Genomic DNA, 21939 nt, shown 5'->3' with positions numbered 1-21939 from the left:
TTGGGAGGGGGAACCGACGAATAACTTGAAGAGAAGACACCGGTTGAAATAATTGAGGAAAGAAAGCAAACTTCGCACGAGTAGGATGGATACTCGATTACGTACTCCGGTTTCAAGAAGAAGAAGGGTGGGCGGGTGGGAAAGAAAACAACTGAGGATTGAACTCAAAGATGAAGAGGCTTGAGTCGACTTGACGAGAAATGCACCGGATGCAAAGAGCTAAGAACCAACGATCGGAAAACCAACTGTGTGATCCTAAAACAATTTGAAAGGGGAGAGGAGTAATTCAAAACAGCTACGTCAAGATTCCTTACCAAAGCGACGAAGGGGCAGAGGAGTAAAAAGAATTCCTACTCTCCGATATAACTAGACTCTGAAAACAGTTTTCTTCTAGACTCAACATCGGCAAACTACACGATCAATCAAGGGGGCTCCTAGGGTCGAACCTGGCTCTGATACCAACTTGTCACGCCCAATATGCGACCCTATCCAAAAGGAACTCGAAGGTCCCACCAAGGATAGACCTACATATTGAAACGCTTTTGCAAGGTGGATATCATTACATCAACATTACACACTATATGGGGATACATACAAAAGGCAAACAATGCCACACGAATACAACATCACAATACATAAGATCATCATCCGACTACGGATGAAACACAAATAGAAACTCAAACGACATCCACCCTGCTAGCCCAGGCTGCCGACCTGGAACCTATCCCCTGATCGAAGAAGCAGAAGAACTCAACGCAAGCAAGCATCGCTCTCACGTCATGATCATCGCACAATCTGTACCTGCAACTGTTGTTGTAGTAATCTATGAGCCACGAGGACTCAGCAATCCCATTACCATGGGTATCAAGACTAGCAAAGCTTAAAGGGAATGGAAGGGGTAAAGTGGTGAGGCTGCAGTAGCGACTAAGCATATATGGTGGCTAACATACGCAAATAAGAGCGAGAAGAGAGCAAGCAGAACGGTCGTCAACTAGTAATGATCAAGAAGTGATCCTGAACTCCTACTTACGTCAAACATAACCCAGAAACCGTGTTCACTTCCCGGACTCCTCCGAAAAGAGACCATCACGACTACACACACGTTTGATGCATTTTAATTCGGATCTGGTGTCAGGTTATCTACAACCGGACATTAACAGATTCCCATCTGCCAATAACCGCAGGCACGGCTTTCGAAAGATTATACCCTGCAGGGGTGTCCCAACTTAGCCCATGACAAGCTCTCGCGATCAACAAAGGAAAAGACCTTCTCCCAGGAAGACCCGATCAGACTCGGAATCCCGGTTTACAAGACATTTCGACAATGGTAAAACAAGACCAGCAAAGCCGCCCGATGCGCCGACAATCCTGATAGGAGCTGCACATATCTCGTTCTTAGGGCAACACCGGATGAGACATCCTACGAGTAAAACCAAACCTCGAGTTTCCCCGAGGGGGCCCCACAGTCTACTCGGTTCGGACGAACACTTAGACAAGCACTGGCCCGGGGGGGCTAAAATAAAGATGACCCTCGGGTTAGCCGACCCAAGGGAAAGGATAGGTGGTGGTGAGGCAAATGGTAAAACCAAAGTTGGGCCTTGCTGGAGGAGTTTTATTCAAAGCGAACTATCAAGGGGGTCCCATAAATCACCCGACCGCGTAAGGAACGCAAAATCCGGGAACATAACACCGGTATGACGGAAACTAGGGCGGCAAGAGTGGAACAAAGCTCCAGGCAAAAGGCCGAGTCTTCCACCCTTTACCAAGTATATAGATGCATTAACTAAATAAGAGATATTGTGATATCCCAACAATAATCCTGTCCACCATGGAGCAATCTTCAACTTCACCTGCAACTAGCAACGCTATAAGAGGGGCTGAACAAAAGCGGTAACATAGCCAAACAACGGTTTGCATAGGAAAGGTGTCAAAGGTTAGAGGTTCATGGCAATATGGGTGGCTTGATAAACAGGTGATAGGTAGCACAGCATATGGATAGAACGAAGCAACTAGCATAGCAATGGTAGTAGTGAGATCCAGGGTAGCGGTCATCTTGCCTGAAATCCCGCAAGGAAGAAGAACGAGTCCTTGAAGAAGACGAACGGATGAAGCCGAACCAAGCGAAGACGAACGAATCCTCACGATCGCATCGAAAGAGGAACTAACAAGAAGAAGCACACAACATGGTAAACACACCACACATGAACAAGGCATGATGCACGACAAGCATGATGCATGACAAAGCTACATGAAGCTACTCATGGCAAGAGATGATGCAAACAAGAGCAACACATCAAGGCAAGTTTAAATGAGGCCGGGAACAACATATAACAATTCCGGTAAGTCCTCATATGCAAATTTCGAAATTGGTCCAGATCTGAATAAACCTTATGTTCAAGTTGTTAAACAGCAAGTTAAGATGCACAAAGATGATCTACACGAGATTCTAGTCAAGTTACATATAAACTTCATTTAGTTCGGAGCTACGGCCTAGAAGATATGAGCAACACAAGTTAAACATGGCATAGATGCAAAATGCACCCAAACATCAAGCAAACACCTCAAAAAAAGGATGCAACATGATAATATGAAACTACATGCAAAATCAAGCAAGTTTCATATAGAGCACACTCAAAACGGAGCAACGGTTCAACACACACACATGAAACAAGTTTAAAGGACAAGTTGTACAAAACAGCAACTAGGCATATTGCAAGCATCAAAACTATATGCTACAGCATCTCAACATAATAACAAAAGACATGGTCATGATGTACAGGTAAAGCATAACAAAACATGAACACTGAGCTATCTCCAGAAATCACTAGAACATGCTCAAACACACGTGGTAAGATTGCAAGTTATAACAATTTCAGACTTTGCAGAAAATAACATGACGATGCAATGTTTAGAGCTATCAAACAACATGTTACAGGAACTTATAATGGCAAACAAAGGCATGGCATGAATCTACTAATTGCATAGATCAAAAGTCCCTTACTGACCATAAGCCAAAAAGGATCAGAAAATATGATGGCACCCACGTAAACATAGCAAGTTATATTACAGATTCATACATGACAAGCAGAATTATGAAGGCATGTTAATGAGCTTGTGCAACTCACTACAGAGCAATACATGGCATGGCAAGGCAACCAATAGTAAGAAGACATATTTGTGAAGCTAAGAATGGCAAGAGCAAGATCATAGGGTGCATGGAACACTAGCAACAATCATGGTAACAACTGAACTTAATGTTAACAGGCTGACAGCAACATTATCAAGCAACTTTAGAGCAAGATTACAACAAGCTACAGCAACCTATAAATGCAACCAGGGGCATGGATGGATAGAGGATGACATGTAGATCAAAACATATTTATAGAACTTCTCCAGATTATGCATAGAATGATTAGTAGCAACATGTTTACATAGCATCACGGAATAACAGATTCAGCCTAGCAAAACAGTAACATCATGTACACTACTTAACAAGCTTGATTCACTCACCACAAGTCATTGCATGACAAGATAAGAATAGCATCATCAAGAAGACATGTTTGTGAAACAAACCAAGTCAAGAACAAGTCTATAGCATGCAAGGATCAACTATAGCAACCTTGGCAAAATTGAATAACACGTAAACAATCTGCCAGGAAACATTTTGAAGCAAAAGTAGAGCACGAAAATGACATGCTAGACTACTCCATAATTGCAACAAAGGGCATAAATGGATAAAAAATAACCATATGTTCAAAACATCCTTACTGAAATATCTCCAAATATGCATGGATATCTCTGTAGCATCAAGTTTACATGGCATCAAAATAACGGCAGAACAGGGACTAAAACAGTAACATCACGAAGCCTAGTTTGCATGCTTGTGCTAGTCACCACATTAATCACAAAAGTACATAGTAAGCACCTCTGTAAAGAAGACATGGCATAGATCAAAACACATGAGACATCAACCTCATAGGATGCACACATCAAACATGGCAAAAATGACAAATGAGCTCGTTCTGATAACAGACAGCAGAAAACATTATGAAGCACTCTTACAACGATGATTCAGGCATCAAGATGACCTCAAATGAATATGATGCAATGGAATGAAATGATGTACTCGTTGAGCCGAACAATTTGACATATTACACGCACGAAATGGAGCTACGGATGCAGAGATATAGCATGATGAACATGGCATGAAAATGACAAAATACTCGGGACTTGGCAGATTCGGGGAAGGGGAAAAGTCAACCTCTCGGCACGGATTTCGATGCAGCACGGATCTCGCCGGAGAGACTCACCGGAGTTGCGGGGAGATGACCAGAGCGGCAGGATTCGGCGAGGAGGAAGGCGGGGAGAGCGCGGGGCCGCAGATCCGGCCGGATCTCGCCGGATCCGGGCGCGGACTCCAAGGGGCGGCGCCGGACGCGAGCGCCTGAGACGGGCGGCGCGGCGCCGGAGAGGAAGTGCGGCGGCGGCTCACCGGCCGGCGGGAAGGTCTCGGCGCACGGCGATGGTGCCGGGCAGCGTGCAGGACGGCGGGGGCGACGTGGCAGACGGAGGCGGCGGCCGGGCGACGCGCGGCGTCGGGGTGGAGGCGCGCTGGCGGCGATGGGCGGCGCCGGAGGGAGGCGGCTCGGGCGGCACGGAGCCGATCGGGCGAGGCGCCCAGGCGGCGGCGGGGTCGGGCCCGCTCCGGACCACGGCGGGCCGCGCGCGGGCTCAGCGGGCCGCGCAGTGGAGGGGAGCGCGGTGGGAGGCGCGGGCGATGACGTGGCAGCGCTGGGTTGGCCGAGGCGGCGGGGAAGGCGACGTGGCGAGCTCTGATTCGCCGGGGTGAGGTGTCCGACGGACATGTCCGGCCCGATCCGGACGTGTCCGGCGGCGGAGAGGAGCGGGGCTAGGGTTAGGGGGATTTTCATCCGCGAATTTGGAAGGGGGGGTCTATTTATAGGTAGAGGGAGCTAGGAGAGTCCAAATGAGGAGCGGTTTTCAGCCACGCGATCGTGATCGAACGACCAAGAGCATGGAGGGGAGTTTGCTGGGTTTTGGGCCACTTTGGAGGGGTGTTGGGCTGCAAAGAGAAAGGGGCTTTACGGTTACCCGGTTAACCGTTGGAGTACCAAACGAACTCCAAATGGCACGAAACTTGACAGGCGGTCTACCGGTGGTATACCAAGGCCACTTGGCAAGCCTCGGTCCATTCCGAGAAAGTTTAATACCCGCACACAACGAGAGACCAAAGGGGAACGCCGGAAGGCATAGGAGTGCCGGATCGCAAAACGGACAATGGGGAAAAGGCTCGGATGCATGAGACGAACACGTATGCAAAATAAAATGCACATGATGACATGATAAAATGCAACACGCAAGCAAATGACATGGAAACGAGGGCGAATAACTGGCAGACACCTGGCGCAACGAATCCGGGGCGTTACATCCGAACCTCCCGCGCCCCCTCCAATAGAATCCGATTGGGCGCCGATCATGGAATTCACCGCTGCGGACATCTTTCAACACTCACCTTTCGGCGACATTTTGAGTTCGCTAAAGTATCTCTCGTTATCAGGAGAGCCCTGGCCGGACTGCGGTCAGGACGGTTAGGATGCAGACGACGAAGAAATTCAAAGCCCACCCACCACCCACTTAGTAGCCACTGTCGACGATCTAACCGACATGCTAGACTTCGGCTCCGAAGACATCGACGGTATGGACGACGATGCCGGAGACGACCAAGAACCAGCGCCTACTCGGCACTGGAAAGCCATCTCAACTCACGACGTATACATGGTGGATGCGCCAAAAGGAAGCGATAACAAGGAACAATGGGACGTGGCGAAGGACAACTCCCCCGACAAACAACCAAAACGGCGACGCAAGCGCCGCCCGAAGTCCCGCCTCGATAACAACGGCACCCATACTGACCCGGCCTTAGAGCAGAGCGAAGCAGTGGGCGACGAACATGCCACCAAGCAACCATCCGAACAGGATGAATTGGACAAGCAACCCATCCCCGGCGAAAACAACAGTCCAGACGATCTCACGCCGGACACATCACCGGAGCATAAGAACCTTCATAAAAGGCTCGTCGCCACTCAAGGACAACAGTGATGAGCTATCCAACCTAAACAAAATCTTGGATAGGATATGTCAAATGCATAGTACCCCCGGGAAGCCTGGAAACCATACCCACAGAGATTGTTGGGTCTTCAAGCAGTCTGGCCGACTTAACGCCGAACACAAGGGGCTCGACACACCAAGCGAAGATGACGACGAACCCCACAAGCAGCACGCCAGAAAACAGAAGAATTTCCCACTAGAAGTCAAAACAGTGAACTCACTTCATGTGATAACAAGGAAAAATAGTGCGGCACCTGCTAAAACACGCGCCGCACGGTCCACCCCAGCAGAGTCCCGAAATTGGATGTTTAAACCAATTACTTTCGACCATCAGGATTACTCCAGAAGCGTTCGAAACACAGGAGGGACTGCTTTCGTACTGGATCCCATAATCGACGGACTACAATTCACACAAGTCCTAATGGATGGCGGCAGCGATATAAACCTGCTATACCAGGACACCATCCGCAGAATGGGGATAGACCCTACCAAAATTCACCATAGCAGCACTTCCTTCAAAGGAGTGACGCCTGGCCTTTACGCCAATTGTACAGGCTCTGTACTACTAGAGGTTGTGTTCGGTTCATCCGACAACCTCCGTCGCGAAAAGCTCATTTTCCATATCGCCCCATTCAAAAGTAGCCATCAAGCACTACTGGAACGCGAAGCTTTCGCCCGCTTTAACGCAATACCGCATTACGCGTCTCTTATGCTTAAAATGCCTGGTCCATGCGGCATAATCTCATTAAAGGGTAACTCTGAGTGTTCCTCGACCACGGAAAACGTGAGACTGCTTTGACAGCCGCACACTAATCCGACCTTGCTAGTCAAAGCCCCTAAAAACAGGTCATTCAGACCTCGGACACGGTTAGGCGAGTCCGGCATAAATAAACAAGGGGCTTCCCAGTCGCATACCTCTTTACAAGGGGTTGCACGTATAAACAATGAGAGCCAATAAAGCTCAACTTTATCATACTTTATTTTAAATACATCTTTTGCACGATATTTTTTCCAAACTAAGTTCTTCTCTTTTACATATGAAGCACGTGCTACACCCGTCCAGGATACAGCACAACAGAGACACAGGCGCAGTTGTGCAGCAGGGACCCGTTGCAAGGATTCTTTTCAGATTAAGACCATGTGTAAACCTTTCTTACTGTCTCTTGTTGATACACATCCCCCGGTTTCCTACCATAACCGAGGAGGAGGCTGGCGTTTTGGCATCGGCCGCGTCAGAAGTTCTCGCCCATATCTGGACACTAGGGGCTTAGGGCATTGTTCTGCCCGGTATCATAAAGACCGAATACCTCAGGGAGTGTTCGGCGTCTCGAGTTAGGCCTTATATGCATCAGCTCCGAATCATGTCTTTGGTCAAATGTTGGGTTTGCCCGGCTCCTGTGTTTTGCTGCCTTACGTTCCGCTCCATCGGCTAACGCGGCACCAGGAGAACTACTGTGATTGTGCCCCGGTTCGGCCGGGCGAGCACCTCAGTAGAGAAAGCCGAAAACTGACTGTCATGATATAGCGAGAGACTGGTCAACCACTCGATCGACTACTAGAATGTTTAGAATTCCTCCACTTTGACGAAGGACCGCTTCCCGGTCAGGCACATACGCGCCCCGAGTTTGGAGAAGCGCGGTGCCTCTAGGGGCTATATCGTAGCCCCACCTTTGAGCTCCTATGGCTAAGTGAAAGTGATAAAGCATTATAGTCCGGTTTGCTATGCCTCTAGTTTGCTATGCTATCACCTCCTTCAAAGGACCAAGACGTTGGATTAAGTGTGAAAAAGCGCTTTTCTTTTGCAAACACCCCCGCACCATGTGCGTGGGGGCTGAAGCCAAAGACTGCCATCTTTCAGGTTATACATACATATACGGCCGCACAGGAGATAGTTCAATACTTGAACGCACAAGTATAAAAAGTTGTTACATTATAAACATGATCTCACAAATCATACACGTCATTTGAACATAACATCTTTCGAGCACTGCGACTCTATTAAACGAGCGCCATGCAGGACTTCCTCAAAATAGTGCTCGGCGGGTAATCGGCTTTTGTCCGAACCCCGAGATGCAACAGCGGTGGCATCCATCTCCGCCCAGTATGTCTTAACATGGGAAAGAGCCATCCGTGCACCCTCTATGCATGCCGACCGCTGCATCGCCTCGATATGCAGCACCGCCCCCAAGGAATTGCTGCAACAAGCCAAAATAACTCTCCGGCTTGGGCCTTTCTGGCCACAGATGAGCCACCACATCCGTCATGGCAAGTCCGGACAACCTATTCAGCTCAGCCCACTCCACCAACCGATCAGTCAACGGAAGTGGATGCTCCGGACTATGGAATTGAGACCAGAAAAGCTCTTCCATTTCGTGATCCTTCTGGCTTCGGAAGTGCACGACTGCGTCCGCCGCACTCGCCGCCAAATCCAGATAAGGATCCTCCGCACCACACAATTGGCCCAACTGAGCACACTTCGGATCTGTGAACTTCCTACGCAGCAGAAAAGGCTTTCCAGCCACAATGTCTCCGGCCTGACGCAGTTCCTCCTTCATAGCCCGCATCGCACTACGGGCATCCTTGGCTTCGGCGACGGCTTTCTTCAGGTCCTCTTGCTCCGCTCGGCATTCTCTTTCAAGAACCTCATAGCGGGCGGTAGCATCTTTTACTTTCACGGCCATTCCAGCCATCTCCTCCCTGCTTCGGCAGTGAACAGCCTTTTCGGCTTTTAGCTCTTCTGCTGCCTTCGAGGCAGCCGCATCACTTTTCCTGGCTTGCTCCTTGGCTCGAGCAAGCTCTACTCGAAGGTCTTCCACAGCAGCGGCACCATCTGCATCAAGCATACAAATTGTAAGGAACGGGCATCATCTCCCTTACTCGGTGACCGTGGAGCAACCACTTACCTTGTGGCTCGTCAAGTCGCTTATTGACCAGCGCGATGTCCGCATCCGCAACGTCGAGTTGCCGCTTCAACTCGGCAGCTCCATCAGTCCGGCTAGCCACCGATCGTTCCACCACCTGCACAGGAAATGCGACATTCTATAACTGAGATTATGATCCTCGGCACGTTGTCACTTTCGACAACCTACCAAGTCTCAGGGGCTACTATCTATACAGGGCGCACTCCATGTGCAAAACTGTCAAAAGGTATGTCATTTTTTGCGTACCTCAAACCCCGTCAGCAAATTTCCGACGACCTCATACAACCCACTCTCGGCGGATGAGATCCTTTCAATCACCATACTCATTAATGTGCGGTGATCTTCTGAGATAGACGCCCTCTCAAGCAAATCCTGCAGCTCCACCGGCCGTACTCCAGTGGGTGCCGAACTCCCCGGCCCCGCCGGACTCGGGGAGACCCTCCGTGACGACACCTCAGGGTCGTCCGCCCCGCCCGACGGGGCGGCAGATGGAGGCGTTTCGCTCTCCATCATCTGCAGACGAAGGTCACCCGAAGATGAGCTCTGCTGAGAAGGGCTGAGATCCGAACTACAAGGTGAAAACTTCGGTTAACCTTAGAAATAAAGTAGGGATGTCCCCTATTACAAAAACCCCCTTTTTTACTTACGGCTCGCTGGAGGGCTGATTCCTGTGGGGAGACTGTGCGGCCGGGGCTCTTCCCGGCACGGGACCTTCCGGTGATTTCCTTCCCCGCTTTGAGGCCTTGGCCTCCGGGTCTTCGGAAGCGGTCCTCTTCTCCCCCTGGAGGGAGGGACCCTCGATTCCCCCCTTACTGCAAGCCTCCTTGGCAGAGGTGGTAGTTTCCCTATGCCCCCCTTTGCCCTCCTCCGAAGGTGCAACCTCCAACATTTTAATTAACACGGGATCCGGCGTGGTCTTAGGGAGGGGGGCCGGACACCGTATCAATTTTGCTTGTGCTATCCACTCCTGTTCAAGGGATAGCTGGTTAAAAGGCAAACCCAGGATAAATAAATGGACAATGTATCCGGACACAGGGCTACTTACTTGAGTATCCGGGCGATTGCAGCTTAGGCCAGCATCCTCGGTCAAGTCCGGACGCATCTCTTGTGATCCGAAGAACAGTTCGTACATCTCCACGGGTGTCAAACCCATGAAGTGTTGGATAGCTCGTGGTCCCTCTGGATTAAATTCCCACAGGCGGAGGGGGCGACGTTTGCAGGGCAGAAGGCGCCGAATTACCATAACCTGTGTCACTACGACCAGATTGATCTCCCCTTCCTGGAGGTCTCGAATCCGGCCCTGCAACAGGGGTACGTCTTTGGAAGGCCCCCAGTCAAGCCCTTTGTTGACCCATGACGTCAGCCGTTGTGGAGGGCCCGGGCGAAAGACGGGCGGCAGCCTCTGCCTTCTACCCCTAGGAGTGGTGATATAGAACCACTCTTGTTGCCACAAACCGAGCTCCTCCTGAAAAAAGCCCTCGGGCCATGGAGCATCGGCCCTCTTGTTTATAACCGCCCCGCCGCACTCTGCCTGACGCCCCGCAATCATCTTCGGCTCCACGTTGAAGGTTTTGAGCCACAAGCCGAAGTGAGGGGTAGTGCGGAGGAAGGCTTCGCAGATGACAATGAATGATGAGATGTGGAGGATGGACTCCGGAGCCAAGTCGTGAAATTCCAGCCCATAATAAAACATGAGCCCCCTCACGAAGGGATCCATTGGGAAGCCTAAACCCCGATGGAGGTGAGACACGAACACGACACTCTCGTCGGGCTCGGGAGTAGGAATAACTTGCCCTTGGGCAGGCAACCTATGCGAAATCTCGTAGGTTAAGTACATGGCGTCTCTCAGCTTGAGCACGTCCTCTTCTGTGACAGAGGAGGGCATCCACCGGCCTCTTAGGTCGAAGTCGGACATTGTCGAAGGTCGAAAGTACCCGAATCTGGAGCCTTGGGTGTTGGAACTCGGGGCGAGGGGCGGATTCGATTGAGGGTTGAAGAAAAAGAATGGGCCTTGGTCTCATTATAAAGAGGGAGAATACCAAGAGCCGTCCCCGTGACCGTTTGGAACCCGCCTTCGATGGAGGGGGCGTAGCAACGGGCACGGTTGGGTTACCCACGTCTGAATTGATGGGAATCGCGGAATAAGGGGAACACGATCTCTGCTTCGACAAGACGTGCCAAGGAAACCGCTTCGCTAAACGCGCTGAGGTGGTACAATAAAAAACAATTCGAGTAAAGGCTTGGTAGTGGTGTGACGTCACGCCACAAAATACGTCAGCAGATTGAACTTGTGTAAATATTATTCTCTCTACGGTGGTATGTGGAATTTATTTTGCAGAGCCGGACACTATCCTGGTGTTCACAATCTTCTATAAATTATTCATAGAAGAAACCCGCCTTGCAATGCTGAAGACAATATGCGCGCCGGACTCGTCGTCATTGAAGCCTGGTTCAGGGGCTACTGAGGGAGTCCTGGACTAGGGGGTGTCCGGATAGCCAAACTATCATCATCGGCCGGACTCCAAGACTATGAAGATACAAGATTGAAGACTTCGTCCCATGTCCGGATGGGACTTTCCTTGGCGTGGAAGGCAAGCTTGGCAATACGGATATGTAGATCTCCTACCATTGTAACCGACTCTGTGTAACCCTAGCCCTCTCCGGTGTCTATATAAACCGGATGGCTTTAGTCCATAGGACGAACAACAATCATACCATAGGCTAGCTTCTAGGGTTTAGCCTCCTTGATCTCGTGGTAGATCTACTCTTGTAATACCCACATCATCAATATCAATCAAGCAGGACGTAGGGTTTTACCTCCATCAAGAGGGCCCAAACCTGGGTAAAACATCGTGTCCCTTGTCTCCTGTTACCATCCGCCTAGATGCACAGTTCGGGACCCCCTACCCGAGATCCGCCGATTTTGACACCGACACCCATCCTGGAGATCTTGAGCATCTAGGGAAGCCACAAGGAGCTGCGCCTCCACATCGTGAGCCAGAGCCTATGGTGCGTGCAAATCTGCAACTCTGTTGTGGAGAACGTCACGGTGGTGAAGGCTCCATGCCTCGAGCGGCTCATCCTGCAGGGAGGTCGGCACACTGCTAGTGGCCTGTGTACCATGGTCAGGATTCTTGATGCCCCCAAGCTACATTCCTTTGGATTCTTGGAGCCAGGCAATCATGTCCTGGGGTTCGGAGACACCGTCATAATGGTGAGTATCCATTTGTGCAGTTGTTGCTGTGGGAGGTCCATGAGTTAAATATGCGATCTTTGTTCTTAAATTGGGTGAATTTCAGGCTGGGATAAAGGAGAGTGCGGCGACCATTGTTGCAAGCGTTAAGATCCTGAGCTTAAATGTGCATTTTGGAGTCCCCAATGAGGCAAGGATGGTGCCCATGTTCCTTAAATGCTTTCCCAATGTCGTGCGACTGCATATCATGGTAATTTCCACCAATTCAAGTTTTAATTTGCATGTTATTACTCCATAATATAAGAGCGTTTTGACACTCTTATATTGTGGGATGGAGGGAGTACTTGTAAATGGTCTGTGTTCTGATTGAATGCATAGGTCTTTCAAGTCATTTATTCATCAGAGTCAGTCAGTCATAGCTCTTTATGGTGAATGCTGATAATTATGCACTTTTACCACGTGTTAAGATGCCATTCATCGTCAGCGATCATGTCTTGTTTATACGTTGACTATGTTAAGCAACGTATTGTGTGCCCAGTCGTGACAGGTTGATGGCGTAAGTCCCAAGGGGAGTCCGGCTAGGATAGTCCATGTTGTTAGCATGTTTATCTTTGTAACAACTCTATCTCTCTCTATCCTCTTATCCCTTCTATCCCAAGTTGTGATCTCAACCATGTACGCGATCTGGGAGTCGTGCCCCAGCATATAAACACGCAGCCGTCGGTCAGACGAAGACACGATGTTAAACCCAAGTTTTCACATGGTATCAGCCTAACTCTTCCACATCCCATCTACCATCCCCATCACCACCTCCGCTACAACCATGGCCGCCTCCTCCAGTGCTGCACTGGCCAACCTCTCTGGTCAGGTCACCGAGAAGCTGACCCCCACCAACTACATCCTTTAGCGGACTCAAGTCACGCCACAGCTCCGTGGTGCGGGCTTCTTCGGGTATGTTGACGGCTCCATGCCTGAGCCGGCCAAACTCGTCGTCGTCAAGGACAAGGACGGGAAGGAGACGACTACACCCAATCCCCTTCATCCAGTCTGGATCCGTGAAGAACAACAGGTACTTGGATACCTTCTGAATAATCTCTCCAAGGAGGTCCTTGTGCAGGTCACCACGATCGATCATGCGCAAGATCTCTGGACAGCACTGGCGAACATGTTTTCGTCCCAGTCTCTGTCCCGCGTCAACAATACCCGTGTTGCCCTCGCCAACGCGCAGAAGGGGACACAGCCTGTGGCGAGCTTCTTCAGGCACATGCGCTCACTTTCAGATGAGCTCGCGGCTGCTGGCAAGCCGCTCGGAGATGGTGAACTCGTCTCCTACATCATCGCCGCCCTAGACATGGAGTACCAGCCCCTCGTCTCTGTGCTTGATGCCCGCACCACGCCCATATCGCTCGATGATCTGTTCGCCATGATCAGCAACTTCGACCAGCGGGTTGCCCTCTACAAAGGGGGCCACTCTGGTGGCGGCTTCAAATCCTCCGCCAACACGGCCATGCGCGGTCGTGGTGGCGGTTCACGTCATCGCGGGCGCGGCCGGGGCAGGTACAATGGCGGCCCCAACACCAGCAACAACCACCGTGGCAACAATGATGGCGGCGGCCAGCCCTCCTCCAACAACAACCAGCGCCGCCGCAACAACTCCAATCACTCGCGCCCTGATGCAGTCAAGTGTCAGACCTGTGGCAAACTTGGCCACTCGGCCAAGGATGTTGGAAATATGCCCTAGAGGCAATAATAAAAGTGTTATTATTATATTTCTTTGTTCATGATAATAGTCTTTTATTCATGCTATAACTGTATTATCCGGAAATCATAATACACATGTGAATACATAGACCACAATATGTCCCTAGTAAGCCTCTAGTTGACTAGCTCGTTGTGATCAACAGATAGTCATGGTTTCCTGGCTATGGACATTGGATGTCGTTGATAACGGGATCACATCATTAGGAGAATGATGTGATGGACAAGACCCAATCCTAAGCATAGCACAAAGATCGTGTAGTTCGTTTGCTAGAGCTTTGCCAATGTCAAGTATCTCTTCCTTCGACCATGAGAGCGTGTAACTCCTGGATACCGTAGGAGTGCTTTGGGTGTATCAAACGTCACAACGTAACTGGGTGACTATAAAGGTGCACTACAGGTATCTCCGAAAGTATCTATTGTTTTATGCGGATCGAGACTGGGATTTGTCACTCCGTATGACGGAGAGGTATCTCTGGGCCCACTCGGTAATGCATCATCATAATGAGCTCAAGGTGACCAAGGTGTTGGCCACGAGATCATGCATTATGGTACGAGTAAAGTGACTTGCCGGTAACGAGACTGAACAAGGTATTGGGATACCGACGATCGAGTCTCGGGCAAGTAACATACCGATTGACAAAGGGAATTGTATACAGGGTTTGATCGAATCCTCGACATCGTGGTTCAACCGATGTAATCATCAAGGATCATGTGGGAGCCAACATGGGTATCCAGACCCCGCTGTTGGTTATTGCCTGAGAGTGGTCTTGGTCATGTCTGCATGTCTCCCGAGCCCGTAGGGTCTACACACTTAAGGTTCGGTGATGCTAGGGTTGTTAGGAAGACTAGTATGTGACTACCGAATGTTGTTCGGAGTCCCGGATGAGATCCCGGACGTCACGAGGAGTTCCGGAATGGTCCGGAGGTAAATTTTTATATATGGGAAGTTGTTAAACGGGCACCGGAAAGTTTCAGGGTCATACCGGTTTTGTACCGGGACCACCGGAGAGGTTCCGGGGGTCCACCGGGAGGGACCACCCCTCTCGGGGGGGCACTTGGGCTGCGTAGGGATAGCAGCCAGCCCCTAGTGGGCTTGGCGCGCCCCCCCTTTGGGCCCATGCGCCTAGGGTTGGGGGGGGGGAAACCCTAAAGGGGGCGCACCCCCCTTGCTTGGGGGGCAAGCCCCCCACCCCTTGGCCGCCGCCCCCCTCTAGGGTTTCCCTAGAGGGCCGGCCCCCCTTGCCCCTTCTCCTATATATAGAGGGGTGAGGGGAGGGCTGCTACACACCATAAGCCAAGGCGCAGCCCCTCCCCTCCCCAACACCTCTCCTCCTCCGTACGTGCTTGGCGAAGCCCTGTCGGAGTACTGCTGCACCAACTACACCACGCCGTCGTGCTGCCATTGGAGCAATCTTCCTCAACCTCTCCTTCCCCCTTGCTGGATTAAGAAGGAGGAGACATCCCCGTCCCGTACGTGTGTTGAACGCGGAGGTGCTGTCCGTTTAGCACTAGGACATCGGTGATCCGAATCACGTTCAAGTACGACTCCATCATCACCATCCCCTTGGCAAGCTTCCGCTCGTGATCTACAAGTGGTATGTAGATGCAAACTCTCTCCCTTGACTCGTTGCTTAGATGAACTCATAGATGGATCTTGGTGAAACTGTAGGAAAAATTTTAATTTTCTGCAATGTTCCCCAACAGTGGCATCATGAGCCAGGTCTATGCGTAGTTCTCTTTGCACGAGTAGAACACAATTTTGTTGTGGGCGTGGATCTTGTCATCTTACTTTCCTCTACTAGTCTTTTCTTGCTTCGGCGGTATTGTGGGATGAAGCGGCCCGGACCAACCTTACACGTACGCTTACGTGAGACCGGTTCCACCGACTAACATGCACTAGTTGCATAAGGTGGCTGGCGGGTGTCTGTCTCTCCCACTCTAGTTGGAGCGGATTCGATGAAAATGGCCCTGATGAAGGGTAAATAGAAGTTGACAAAATCACGTTGTGGTTATTCGTAGGTAAGAAAACGTTCTTGCTAGAACCCAATTGCAGCCACGTAAAAGATGCAACAACAATTAGAGGACGTCTAACTTGTTTTTACAGCGATTAATCATGTGATGTGATATGGCCAGAAGTTGTGATGAATGATGAATTGTGATGTATGAGATCATGTTCTTGTAATAGGATTCACGACTTGCATGTCGATGAGTATGACAACCGGCAGGAGCCATAGGAGTTGTCTTTATTTTTGTATGACCTGCGTGTCATTGAAGAACGCCATGTAACTTACTTTACTTTATTGCTAAACGCATTACTCATAGAAGTAGAAGTAGTCGTTGGCGTGACAACTTCATGAAGACACGATGATGGAGATCACGATGATAGAGATCATGGTGTCAAGCCGGTGACAAGATGATCATGGAGCCCCGAAGATGGAGATCAATGGAGCTATATGATATTGGCCATATCATGTCACAACTATATAATTGCATGTGATGTTTATTATGTTTATGCATCTTGTTTACTTAGGACGACGGTAGTAAATAAGATGATCCCTTACAAAAATTTCAAGAAGTGTTCTCCCCTAACTGTGCACCGTTGCTACAGTTCGTCGCTTCTAAGCACCACGTGATGATCGGGTGTGATGGATTCTTACGTTCACATACAACGGGTGTAAGACAGTTTTACACAGCGAAAACACTTAGGGTTAACTTGACGAGCCTAGCATGTGCAGGCATGGCCTCGGAACACGAAGACCGAAAGGTCGAACACGAGTCATATGGAAGATACGATCAACATGAGAATGTTCACCGACGATGACTAGTCCGTCTCACGTGATGATCGGACACGGGCTAGTCGACTCGGATCGTGTAACACTTAGATGACTAGAGGGATGTCTAATCTAAGTGGGAGTTCATAATTTGATTAGAACTTAATTATCATGAACTTAGTCTAAAACCTTTGCAAATATGTCTTGTAGATCAAATGGCCAACGCTCATGTCAACATGAACTTCAACGCGTTCCTAGAGAAAACCAAGCTGAAAGATGATGGCAGCAACTATACGGACTGGGTCTGGAACCTGAGGATCATCCTCATAGCTGCCAGGAAACAATATGTCCTAGAAGGACCGCTAGGTGACGCTCCCATCCCAGAGAACCAAGACATTATGAATGCTTGGCAGTCTCGTGCTGATGATTACTCCCTTGTTCAGTGCGGCATGCTTTACAGCTTAGAACCGGGGCTCCAAAAGCGTTTTGAGCATCACGGAGCATATGAGATGTTCGAAGAGCTGAAACTGGTTTTTCAACCTCACGCCCGGGTCGAGAGATATGACATCTCCGACAAGTTCTATAGTTGTAAGATGGAGGAAAATAGTTCTGTCAGTGAGCACATACTCAAGATGTCTGGGTTGCACAACCGTATGACCCAGCTGAATATTAACCTCCCTGATGAGGCAGTCATTGACAGAATCCTCCAGTCGCTCCCACCAAGCTACAAGAGCTTTGTGATGAACTACAACATGCAGGGGATGGAAAAAACCATTCCTGAAGTGTTCTCGATGCTGAAGTCAGCAGAGGCTGAAATCAAGAAAGAACATCAAGTGTTGATGGTCAATAAGACCACTAAGTTCAAGAAGGGCAAGGGTAAAAAGAACTTCAAGAAGGACGGCAAAGAGGTTGCCACGCCCGGTAAGCCAGTTGCCGGGAAGAGGTCAAAGAATGGACCCAAGCCTGAGACTGAGTGCTTTTATTGCAAGGGGAAGGGTCACTGGAAGCGAAACTGCCCCAAATACTTAGCGGATAAGAAGGCCGGCAACACCAAAGGTATATTTGATATACATGTAATTGATGTGTACCTTACCAGTACTCGTAGTAACTCCTGGGTATTTGATACCGGTGCCATTGCTCATATTTGTAACTCACAGCAGGAGCTGCGGAATAAACGGAGACTGGCGAAGGACGAGGTGACGATGCGCGTCGGGAATGGTTCCAGAGTCGATGTGATCGCCGTCGGCACGCTGCCTCTACATTTACCTACGGGATTAGTTTTGAACCTTAATAATTGTTATTTAGTGCCAAGTTTGAGCATGAACATTGTATCTGCATCTCGTTTAATACGAGATGGCTACTCATTTAAGTCTGAGAATAATGGTTGGTCGATTTATATGAGAGATATGTTTTATGGTCATGCTCCGGTGGTCAATGGTTTATTCTTAATGAATCTCGAAAGTAATATTACACATGTTCATAGTGTAGATGCCAAAAGATGTAAAGTTGATAACGATAGTCCCACATACTTGTGGCACTGCCGCCTTGGTCACATTGGTGTGAAGCGCATGAAGAAGCTCCATGCTGATGGACTTTTAGAGTCTCTTGATTATGAATCATTTGACACATGCGAACCATGCCTCATGGGAAAAATGACCAAGACTCTGTTCTCCGGAACAATGGAGCGAGCAACCAACTTGTTGGAAATCATACATACCGATGTGTGCGGTCCAATGAGCGTTGAGGCTCGCGGAGGATATGTTATGTTCTCACTCTCACTGATGACTTAAGTAGATATGGGTATGTCTACTTAATGAAACACAAGTCTGAGACCTTTGAAAAGTTCAAGGAATTTCAGAATGAGGTAGAGAATCAACGTGACCGAAAGATAAAGTTCCTACGATCAGATCGTGGAGGAGAATATTTAAGTCACGAATTTGGCACACATTTAAGGAAATGTGGAATCGTTTCACAACTCACGCCGCCTGGAACACCTCAGCGAAACGGTGTGTCCGAACGTCGTAATCACACTCTATTGGATATGGTGCGGTCTATGATGTCTCTTACCGATTTACCGCTATCATTTTGGGGATACGCTCTAGAGACAGCTACATTCACTTTAAATAGGGCACCGTCTAAATCCGTTGAGACGACACCGTATGAATTATGGTTTGGGAAGAAACCTAAGCTGTCATTTCTAAAAGTTTGGGGATGCGATGCTTATGTCAAGAAACTCCAACCTGAAAAGCTCGAACCCAAGTCGGAAAAATGCGTCTTCATAGGATACCCTAAGGAAACTGTAGGGTATACCTTCTACTTAAGATCCGAGGGCAAGATCTTTGTTGCCAAGAACGGATGCTTTCTGGAAAAAGAGTTTCTCTCGAAAGAAGTAAGTGGGAGGAAAGTAGAACTCGATGAAGTACTACCTCTCGAACGGGAAAATGGTGCAGCTCAGGAAAATGTTCCTGTGATGCCCACACCAACCGAAGAGGAAAACAATGATGATGATCAAGGTACTTCGGATCAAGTTGCTGCTGAACTTCATAGGTCCACAAGGACACGTTCCGCACCAGAGTGGTACGGCAACCCTGTCCTGGAAATCATGTTGTTAGACAACGGTGAACCTTCGAACTATGAAGAAGCGATGGCGGGCCCAGATTCCAACAAATGGCTTGAAGCCATGAAATCCGAGATAGAATCCATGTATGAAAACAAAGTATGGACTTTGACTGACTTGCCCGATGATCGGCGAGCGATAGAAAACAAATGGATCTTTAAGAAGAAGACGGACGCGGATGGTAATGTCACCATCTATAAAGCTCGACTTGTCGCTAAGGGTTATCGACAAGTTCAAGGGATTGACTACGACGAGACATTCTCTCCCGTAGCGAAGCTTAAGTCCGTCCGAATCATGTTAGCAATTGCCGCATACTATGATTATGAGATATGGAAGATGGACGTCAAAACGGCATTCCTCAACGGGCATCTTAAGGAAGAGATGTATATGATGCAGCTGGAAGGTTTTGTCGATCCTAAGAATGCTAACAAAGTATGCAAGCTCCAGCGATCCATTTATGGGCTGGTGCAAGCATCTCGGAGTTGGAATATTCGCTTTGATGAGATGATCAAAGCGTTTGGGTTTATGCAGACTTATGGAGAAGCCTGCGTTTACAAGAAAGTGAGTGGGAGCTCTGTAGCATTTCTCATATTATATGTAGGTGACATACTCTTGATGGGAAATAATATAGAATTTTTGGACAGCATTAAGGCCTACTTGAACAAATGTTTTTCAATGAAGGACCTTGGAGAAGTTGCTTATATATTAGGCATCAAGATCTATAGAGATAGATCGAGACGCCTCATAGGTCTTTCACAAAGCACATACCTTGATAAGATTTTGAAAAGGTTCAAAATGGATGAGTCCAAGAAAGGGTTCTTGCCTATGTTACAAGGTGTGAGATTGAGCTCGACTCAGTCACCGACCACGGCAAAAGATAAAGAAGTGATGAGTGTCATCCCCTATGCTTCAGCCATAGGATCTATTACGTATGCCATGCTGTGTACCAGACCTGATGTAAACCTTGCCGTTAGTTTGGTAGCAAGATACCAAAGTAATCCCGGCAAGGAACACTGGACAGCGGTCAAGAATATCCTGAAGTACCTGAAAAGGACAAAGGACATGTTTCTCGTTTATGGAGGAGACGAAGAGCTCGTCGTAAAGGGTTACGTCGACGCTAGCTTCGACTCAGATCCGAATGACTCTAAGTCGCAAACCGGATACGTGTATATGTTGAATGGTGGAGCAGTAAGCTGGTGCAGCTGCAAACAGAGCGTCGTGGCGGGATCTACATGTGAAGCGGAGTACATGGCAGCCTCGGAGGCAGCGCATGAAGCTATTTGGGTGAAGGAGTTCATCACCGACCTAGGAGTCATACCCAATGCGTCGGGGCCAATCAAACTCTTCTGTGACAACACTGGAGCTATTGCCCTTGCCAAGGAGCCCAGGTTTCACAAGAAGACCAGGCACATCAAGCGTCGTTTCAACTCCATCCGTGAAAATGTTCAAGATGGAGACATAGAAATTTGCAAAGTACATACGGATCTGAATGTCGCAGATCCGTTGACTAAACCTCTCTCGCGAGCAAAACATGATCAACACCAGAACTCTATGGGTGTTCGATTCATCACAATGTAACTAGATTAGTGACTCTAGTGCAAGTGGGAGACTGTTGGAAATATGCCCTAGAGGCAATAATAAAAGTGTTATTATTATATTTCTTTGTTCATGATAATAGTCTTTTATTCATGCTATAACTGTATTATCCGGAAATCATAATACACGTGTGAATACATAGACCACAATATGTCCCTAGTAAGCCTCTAGTTGACTAGCTCGTTGTGATCAACAGATAGTCATGGTTTCCTGGCTATGGACATTGGATGTCGTTGATAACGGGATCACATCATTAGGAGAATGATGTGATGGACAAGACCCAATCCTAAGCATAGCACAAAGATCGTGTAGTTCGTTTGCTAGAGCTTTGCCAATGTCAAGTATCTCTTCCTTCGGCCATGAGAGCGTGTAACTCCTGGATACCGTAGGAGTGCTTTGGGTGTATCAAACGTCACAACATAACTGGGTGACTATAAAGGTGCACTACAGGTATCTCCGAAAGTATCTATTGTTTTATGTGGATCGAGACTGGGATTTGTCACTCCGTATGACGGAGAGGTATCTCTGGGCCCACTCGGTAATGCATCATCATAATGAGCTCAAGGTGACCAAGGTGTTGGCCACGGGATCATGCATTACGGTACGAGTAAAGTGACTTGCCGGTAACGAGACTGAACAAGGTATTGGGATACCGACGATCGAGTCTCGGGCAAGTAACGTACCGATTGACAAAGGGAATTGTATACAGGGTTTGATCGAATCCTCGACATCGTGGTTCAACCGATGTAATCATCGAGGAGCATGTGGGAGCCAACATGGGTATCCAGACCCCGCTGTTGGTTATTGCCCGAGAGTGGTCTCGGTCATGTCTGCATGTCTCCCGAGCCCGTAGGGTCTACACACTTAAGGTTCGGTGACGCTAGGGTTGTTAGGAAGACTAGTATGTGACTACCGAATGTTGTTCGGAGTCCCGGATGAGATCCCGGATGT

General features: G+C 48.9%; 1 pseudogene; it reads left to right on the top strand.

Annotated features, from left to right (window-relative positions):
- LOC119309161 overlaps positions 1-21939 on the top strand; it is a 46381-nt pseudogene that overhangs the window by 9064 nt on the left and 15378 nt on the right.

This window comes from Triticum dicoccoides, chromosome 5B (assembly GCF_002162155.2).
Source record: "Triticum dicoccoides isolate Atlit2015 ecotype Zavitan chromosome 5B, WEW_v2.0, whole genome shotgun sequence".
Classification (NCBI taxonomy): domain Eukaryota; kingdom Viridiplantae; phylum Streptophyta; class Magnoliopsida; order Poales; family Poaceae; genus Triticum; species Triticum dicoccoides.
The sequence above is the reverse complement of the archived record's forward strand: the minus strand, read 5'-3'. Positions and strand labels throughout refer to the sequence as shown.